We start from the raw sequence: 9161 nt of genomic DNA on the forward strand, positions 1-9161 counted from the left end.
AGAGGGGGAGAGAGCCCCCTCATTATTCTTCTTCCTTGGCCTCCCCTAGATCGAAGGAGAGTTCCCCGTCTAGTCCATGGCCTCCATGGTGGTGGAGGGGCTGGAGCCCCTCCGAGATTGGATCTCCCTCTTTGTTCTCTTCTGTTTCGCGTTCCTATTTTCTGGCCGAAAACTGTTTCTTATATTCCCGGAGAACCGTAACTCCGATTGTGATGAGATTTTAACACGATTTTTTTTCCGGATATAAGCTTCCTCACGTCCGAAGTAGAGATCTAACTGACATATGAGGTGAGCATAACCCACCACCGCACGCCTGGCCCCTAGGCGCACCCTGGTGTATCTTGGGGGCTGTGGGCCCCCGTTTGCGTTGATTCCACGTCCCAAAAATCACATATATTCCAAAATAATTCTCCATAAATTTTTATCGCATTTGGACTTCATTTGATATGGATATTCTGCGAAACAAAAAACATGCAACAAACAGGAACTGACACTGGGCACTGGATCAATAGGTTAGTCCAATAAATCATATAAAATGTTGCCAAAAGTATGTGGAAGTTGTATGATATTGGCATGAAACAATAAAAAAAATATAGATACGACAGAGACGTATCAGCATCCCCAAGCTTAATTAATGCTCATCCTCGAGTAGGTAGATGATAAAAAAGATAATTGATGTGGAATGCTACCTAGCATAATCTTGATCATATATCTAATCATGGCATGAATATTAAGACACGAGTGATTCAAAGCAATAGTCTATAATTTGACATAAAGACATCAATACTTAGGCATCCCAACAAACAATCGTGTCTTTCAAAATATCAATGATAAAGAAAGCTATCCCTACAAAATCATATAGTCTTGTCATGCTCTGTCTTCTTGACACAAAGTATTTATCATGCACAACCCTGATGACAAGCCGAGCAATTGGTTCATACTTTTTAATGTGCTTCAGCTTTTTCAACCCTCATGCAATACATGAGCACAAGCCTTGGATATAACACTATGGGTGGAATAGAGTATGATGATAGGGGTAAATATATATAAGACAAAAAGGTAAGAAAGTCTCACATCGACGTGGCTAACCAACGGGCTATGGAGATGCCCATCAATTGATATCAATGTGAGGAGTAGGGATTTCCATGCAACGAATGCACTAAGAGTTGTAAGTGTATGAAAGCTCAATAGGAAAACTAAGTAGGTGTGCATCTAACTCTATAATGAAAAATTCCCACTAGTATATGAAGGTGACAACATAGGAGACTCTCTATATGAAAAACATGGTGCTACTTTGAAGCACAAGTGTGGAACTAGCATGCCCCTTATCTTCCTTCGTTCTTTCTTTTTTTCTTTCTTTCTTCTTCTTTTTTCTTTCTTTCTTTCTTTTTCTTTTGGTCCGGAGTCTCATCCCGACTTGTGGGGGAATTATAGTCCATCATCCATTCCTCACTGGGACAATGCTCTAATAATGAAAATTGATGATCACCACACTTTTATTTACTTACAACTCAATATTAAAACTCGATACCTATAATAAAATATAACTCTATATGAATGCCTCTGGCAGTGTACCAGGATGTGCAACGATCTAGCATAACAACGATATCAAAAAATGGACAAGCCATGGAAATATCATGCTAGCTATCTTGCGATCATGCAAAGCAATATGGTAATGAATGCTCAAGTCAGCAAAATAGAAGCGGTGGAAGTTGCATGGCTATATATCTCGAAATTACTATGGAAAGGCCATAATAGGTAGGTATGGTGGCTATTTTAAGGAAGATATAACAAAGCTTATGTGTGATAGAGCGTATCATATCACGGGGTTTGGATGCACCTGCGAAGTTTGCACCACATCTCGAGGTGAGAAAGGGCAATGCACGGTACCGTAGAGGCTAGCAAATTTTGGAAAGGTAAGAGTGTGCATAATCCATGGACTCACATTAGTCATAAAGAACTCATATACTTATTGCAAAAGTTTGTTAGCCCTCGAAGCAAAGTACTACTACGCATGCCCCTAGGGGGATAGATTGGTAGGAAAAGACCATCGCTCATCCCCGATCGCCACTCATAAGGAAGACAATCAATAATAAATCTTGCTCCAACTTCATAGCATAACGAGAGACTATACGTGCATGCTTCGGGAATCACAAACCTTAACACCAATATTCTTACTAACCACAACCGTTTACTAGTACGTCCCACATATTCCATCTCTATATCGCAAAAATATTGCAAGGAATCAAACACATCATATTCAGTGACCCACAAGTTTTATGTAGGATTTTATGACTAACCATTGAAATGACCAATTCCTGTTGACTCTCTAAATAGATGTAAGTGAAGCATGAGAGTTTAGTTCTTTCTACAAAAGACTTGCATGTGCTTTAATAAATATAAGTGAATAAAAGGAGCATTCTACAAACAGCGGTTTTCTATGTGAAGAGAAACAGGCAATCCAAACTTCAAATGATATAAATGACGCACATGAACCATTCTATAAAGCCATACTCAAAAGATATAAGTGAAGTGCAAAGAGCATTCTATAAATTAACCATGGACTATCTCATACCAGCATGGTTCATAAAAGAAAAATGAAAACTAAACACAAAAGATGCTCCAAGATTCACACATATCACATGAACAAAACGGAAACGAAAACATACCGATATTTATTGAAGAAAGATGGGATGTCTTATGGGGCATCCTCAAGCTTAGACGCTTGAGTCTCCTTGAATATTTACTTGGGGTTCCTTGGGAATCCCCAAGATTGATCTCTTGACTCTCCTCCTTCTCCTCATATCGACACCTCCTCGATCTTTGATCACTTCATCCACACAAAACTCAACAGAAGCTCAGTAAGATCCGCTAGTATAATAAAGCAAATCACTACTTTAAGTACTGTTGCAAACCAATTCATATTTTGTTTTTGCATTGTAGCTATTGTATTATAACTTTGAAAAATAATTATTTTAAACCGGATGATAACAATGACGCGTAAGCCACGCCCAGCGGTTGACACGCGTCCTGGCTGGGCCCATGCGCCGCTCCCTATCTCTGCCTTATCCCACGCAGGGGAAGCCACAACCATGCACTTTTCTTGCTCACGTCGTCTTCTTTACGCTAGCATGTCCCTCCTGCATATCTCTCTGTCTCTCTCTCCCTCTCTCCCTCTCTCTCTTTCTCCTGTTGCCACTCCATGGCCACACTTTTCTCTACTCTTTGCCCAGAGCTCCCCTCTCTTCCCGCCCTCTCTCACCACCGGGCGATGGAACGCTACTGCTGCTGCAGGAGCAACGTTACTGCTGCCATGAATCAAGGAAGTCTCGGCGTGCGACCACCGACTGCCATGGCTGTCGGAGTTGCTGCTGTTGCAACAGGGAGCATCTGCACATGGCCGTTGGAGCTGCGCTTTTAAGCAGCGCGCGTGGCTCCCTGAGCTACAATGGAGCACGTGGCGTTGCGACGGTGACCGCGGAGAGTGGCCGACGGGGGCGCTGCAACTTCGGCGATGTTGCTTGAAGCTTGTTGGGAGCACCGCAGGTGTTGCAATGGAACAACGCTGGGGCGCCAGAAGCATAGTCGGCGCTGCAATGAAGGTTCACCGGAGTTGCACTGGAGCTTCACCGGACGCCGTCGGTGCTGCTCTGGAGCTCTGCCGAAGTTGCAATGGAGCTTCGCCGAAAGCCATGGGTCCTGCGTTGGAGCTATGGTTGCGGCCACGCTTTGCTAAAGTGGAGCTTTGCCGGTGTGCCACCACCGCGGCGTTGAAGTTGGTCGCGTGCTTGCTGTGTGGTGGCTTTGCTGCATTGGACGGCTTCCAGTGTGCTGATCCAATGGTTGACTAGGCAGATGATTTCTCTAGGAAATCATCCGGCTGATTCGTAGTGGTCGCCTATAACTTCTCCATGGCTTATACCACCGATAGAATTGATAGTTTCATCAAAACAAGCAAAACAATGCATCAAAAAACAGAATCTGTCTTAAACAAGACAGTCTGTAGTAATCTAAACTCTAACCATACTTTTGGTACTCCAATTCAGAAACATTAGGACAAAATAAACAATTTGTATATCAATACTATGCAAAAAGTTTCATAAACTTTCGACGTTTTAGTAAAAAATGTAAAATCACGCACTACAGCCAAAGTTTTGTTTTTGTACCGCACATACCAACAAGCAATCTAATCATCCTAAAGGAAAATCGTGGCACATTATTTTTATAATATAATGGATTTGTACAAGGGGATAATTATTTTTGTGAGAAACTTCCATGAAAATTTTACATTGTTTCCATGAGCATGAACACAAGTGTTCAAGGTCGACCCTCACTTCTCCATGCATCGCCTTTCAATTGCTTCTCTTTTAGAAAAAGGTTTACAGGTTCCCCTCTATATTTTTTGTTTTTACAATTTATAAAAGCACTCAACAAAAATAAATGACTCTCTAAAACTTCCAGGTTGTTTCCCTGACAGCGCTTTCTTTAAAGCCATTAAGCTAGGCATAAATTGCTCAAGTAATGGATCCACCCGGATCCTAGGTGCCGGGGTACTGATCCACGGGCACCTATGGGACCGGCGGACCGAGTCCCTTTCGGTTCGGCGGGGGCGGAGGTCGCACGAAGAGCGGATCGAGGCGAAGCACACGAGCGGTTTACCCAGGTTCGGGCCGCACGGATGCGTAAAACCCTACTCCTGCTTTGTGGTTTGTATTGAGTTCTTGCTCGGGAGTGCGGAGCGCTACAGTACACTCCAGCAGCTAACGAGACCGAGCGTGAGTGTTCTCCTTCCCCCTTTCTCTACGTTGCGCACGGGCCTCCTTTTATATGCTCAAGGGGTCACTGACAGGTGGCAACGGAGACAAAGGGGTAAAAATGGAAAAGTGCCGCGGTAGGTACAGCTACCTACTACAGTGTATCATACCTAACCCTGACGGCAGGGGACAAGGGCATTAAATGCCCGTCTGTGTCGCCTAAACAGTGCAAAAAGGGACCGTCAGGGACGTCACCGCTCGCCATGATAGCAATCTTGTCAGCACCGCTTGCCACCGCGCACCGCTGGCTGCACAGCCTCCCGCCACGCACGCCTGGAAGGGTCCCAGAGGGACACGTTGGTGGATGTGCTGGAGCGCGGGCACAAAGTGGTGGCTTGCCGCGGCAAGCGCCTTGCCGCGGTCGTTGTCTTGTCGCATCCGGGAGCTTGTCGCTCACCGGGCCTTGCCGGGACGCGTGGCGTACCACGGCAAGTTCCTTGAGATGCCTTGGTTGGCCTTCCCGGCAAGCTCCTCTTGCCGGGGTCTTGAGATGCCTTGGTTGGCCATCCCGGCAAGCTCCTCTCGTCGGGGTCTTGAGATGCCTTTGTTGGCCTTCCCGGCTAGCTCCTCTTGCCGTGGTCTTGTCTCCTTGGCTTGGATACTTTGTCCTTGAATGGCTCCAAAGGAACCACGGAGGACCTTGGCGGTCACCTGGCAAGCCTTGCCGCGGGATGCTGCGACTGCCCGTGCACAAGTTAGGGATACTAGGGTACCCCTACTCTAGTACACCGACAGGAGCCCCCGGGCCTGGGCCATACACGGTGCCGAGCGCTGTTGGGCCAGGCCCAAAACAGGGCACGGGCACGCGCGACCTAGGTTACGCCGTATCTCTCTCCATATCCACCGCGCCCTCCCCGAACGGCACGCGTTGAATGCGGCGTCGTGGGAGAGATCGTGGGTGGTTTCTTTATTCGGAAATGCGGAACGTCCGCCCCCTCCTCTTTATAAGCAGAGGAAACAGGGGTAGTTCGCCCATTCGCCGGTTGCTACTCCAATCTCGGAATTCTCCGCCGCTCCCTCGCCTTCCCAAAGCCGAAAGAGAGCAGCGCCCCGCCCCCCATCGCCACCAGCACCGCCAACGCCGTCGACCTCCTCCACCACTTCCGCCATGGCTCCAAAAACCGACAAGGGGAAGGTTGTGAAGTCGACCGGGGCGCAGCGGCTTGCGGCACTGCGAAAGGAGCGGGAAGTCTTCCCCCCAAGCTCGCCGTGAGGGAGCTGAGGGAGAACTACTACCTCTTCTGGTCGACGGAGACGCGAGCGCACCCGTGCACGAAGGTACTCCCCGCCACCGCTTGGAAGACAGCTCCAAACGGATACCCTTTCTTCGCCTTGTTCTTCTACTGCGGGCTCTGCCCGCCCTTCTCTGAGTTCTTCTGCGACATCATGAATACCTACGGATTCCACCTCCTTGACTTCACCCCCAATGCCGTTCTGACCATGGCAGTTTTCGCACATCTCTGCGAAATCTTCGTCGGAGTCCATCCCAATGTAGCCCTTTTTCGCCACTTCTTTATGCCCCGAGTAGAGAGAGGAGAGCCTTTATCCGGCGGGATCGCCTGGATCTCAAGGGCCGGCAAGAAGGACACTTATCTGGAGGGAGAGTTCCGCGGCAAGTGGGAGGAATGGAGAGCAGATTGGTGCTGGATTGACGAGGAGAACCCACAGCCATTCACCTCCCGGCGCCAAGCCCCAGTAGCACGCGGCAGCGACTGGGGTGACATGGCCCCGGAAGACGACAGGCTGAAGATTGCTGTCACCCGGATCCTATGCCTCAGGCTTGCCGGGCTCACAGTAGGTGCTATTGGCGCAGATTTTCTTCGCCGCCGCATCGCCCCCCTGCAGGAACGGGGGAGACCCGCCTGGGAGTTTAAGAACGTGGCGGATATCATGAGGCTGCGGCCGGGCCTCAACTTCAACTTCACTGTTCTGGAGCTCAACGCGATGCTCCAGGAGCTGTTCAAGTATGACCCTCAACATCCCGAGGTGTTCAGGTTGCCGGGGGGTGTCGTTCCGTTGTGCAACAATTCCGCGCTCGACCGCATCCGTGCAATGATGCCGCTGTGCGACTCGCATGGAATTGTCCCAACTTGGCAAGAGCCTGCAGACGACGTCGTGCAGCAATTCTTCGATGGTGTGGTAGAAGTGTCGATCCTGCTCCGACGAGAAGGATAGCCTCACCCGCGACACCACCGATGCGGAGATGACACGCATCGCCACTAGGCTGGAAGAGGCGGCGGCAGCCGCAGCCGCGGGCGAATTTGGATTCACTGTGGAGGAGGCAGAGGCAGCAGAGGCGGCAAGCCGTGCCGAGCGAGGGGAGCCCGCCGGCGAGAAAGGGCTTGCCGGGCATGGCGTCGAGTCGAGCAACCCCGCCAAGGATACGAGCGGCTCGCTGGGAATCAACTCCTCTTCCTCCTCATCTTTAGGCAGCTCGCCGCAAGCAGAGCCTCCATCCCCACCAAGAAGGCGTCTCCGCAAGGCCGGTGACGTAGCGGAGCGGCAGGCGGGTTAACAGTCGCCGCGCCGCGTGACACGCTCCACCGCGGCAAACACCGTTGCCGCGGGAGCACCTCATGCTGCGACGGCAACTGGAGCGGGGTCTAGCCGGACCAACGCTTCTGCTCCTGCCGCTTCTCACGCCGCGACGGCAACCGGAGCGGGGTCGTCTCAGACCACCGCCACCGTTCCCGCCAAGCGGCCAAGGGAAACTACTCCTCCGCCTCATCGCGCCGGGCGTGAGCCGGATTTCGACTTCTCCACGTTCAGCTCCGACGAGGAAGAAGAAGAGTAAGATCTTCTTGTTGTACTTGTGGTTCTTCAATTCTTGCTGTTTTATCTTGTATCTCATTTGCTTTACTCTGAACTTGTTCCTTTTTAGGACTCTGGCCCAAAGAGCAGCGAAGATAGCCAAGGTCCTGGTGATCGTCATCGAGGACGAACCCACTGCGACAGCAGGGGGTGCGCCCGAGGCAACCTTGCCGGACCCGGCAACTTTTCTCCAGAGTAGCCCCCAGCGTAAGTATATGATTTGCTTTCCGCTGTGAGGTGCGCATGGATACTCTGTCTTTGCTGATATCTGACTGTTGGTTTGCGTAGGAGCAGAGCAGCCCCACCAGGAGCCAAGGGAGAGTCCTCCGGCAAGGGAGAGCTTTCCGATAAGGGAGAAGTCTCCGGCAAGGGACAGCACCAGCGGCCCCCCGACGGCGGAGACCACGACTGCAGAACCCGGTACAGGTAATCCTTTCGCTGCAAGACTTCCCTTGGGTTCTTCTTCTCTTGATCTTCTTGGGTTTTTGTTGGATTTTGCTTGACTCTTCTCCCTCTTCCGGCTATCAGACCCATCTGCTACGGAGCCGATGGAGACCGAGGTTGTTGCCGACGACGCCGCTGCCACCGAGGGAGCAGCCGGTGCTGACGATCCCGCCGGCGCAGAGGCCGCCAAGGCTGCCGCTGGAGCAACTGGTGAGGGATCTGGCGATCGCACTGACGGCCCTGAGGCCGCAGGAGCGCCAGGCGCTACGCCGACCGCTGACCCGTCCGCCGCTGCCGCAGCGCCAGGCTCCGAAGAGCCCCAGCCAGGCGTATACTTGAAGACCGGCGATGACATCTTCATCAACCTCCCCTGGGCGTCAAGCTCCAGGGCGCCGGTCGAGGGAGAGATCTTCGACGGGGAGGCGCTCGCCTCCGCTGGGCTGACGCTGGTTGACGCGCCGAGCAGCAGCAGCAACGAGCCTGAAGAGGAGCGGCTGCTGCGGAAGTTGTTGTCGCTCTACCGTGCGCGGCGAGCCAAGCTGGAATCCTGCGAGGCGCTTGTCGCGAAGGCGGGAGCAGACATCGAGAAGCGCGCGGAGGAGCTCCGGGGTCTCCACCAGGAAGCTCTTCGGTCCTTGGCAGAGGAGCGGGAGCAACTCGCCGAAGCGCAGAAGGCCTTCCTCCTCGAGAAGGCTGAAGTCAGAGAGCAACAGCGGCTTGCCGCTGAGAAGCTGTCTGCGCAGGAGGGCAAGCTGGCGCAGTGAAAGGTCAACCTTGACGCCCACGAGGAGGAGTTTGCCGCGCGCGAGGAAAAATTTGGCGGAGCCCTCAAGCAAGCAGAGGATGCTGCCGCAGCCGCCGAGGCCGCCAAGAAGGAGCTGGAGACGAAGGTGGCGTAGCTGGAGGCCGATCTCGCCGAGAAGGGCAAAGAGCTCAGCGCCGCCAAGGTCTCCAACGTGGATCTTGAGTTGAAGCTGACCACTTTGACCAAGACGCTGGACGGCGCCAAGGAGCAGGAGGTGGCCTTGAAGGAGGAGATCAAGGCCGACAAGGCGCTGCTGGAGAGTGCTGCCGCCACCCAGAATGCCTTCA

This window comes from Triticum urartu, chromosome 4A, assembly GCF_056163025.1.
Source record: "Triticum urartu cultivar PI428250 chromosome 4A, HENAU_Tu73, whole genome shotgun sequence".
Taxonomy (NCBI): domain Eukaryota; kingdom Viridiplantae; phylum Streptophyta; class Magnoliopsida; order Poales; family Poaceae; genus Triticum; species Triticum urartu.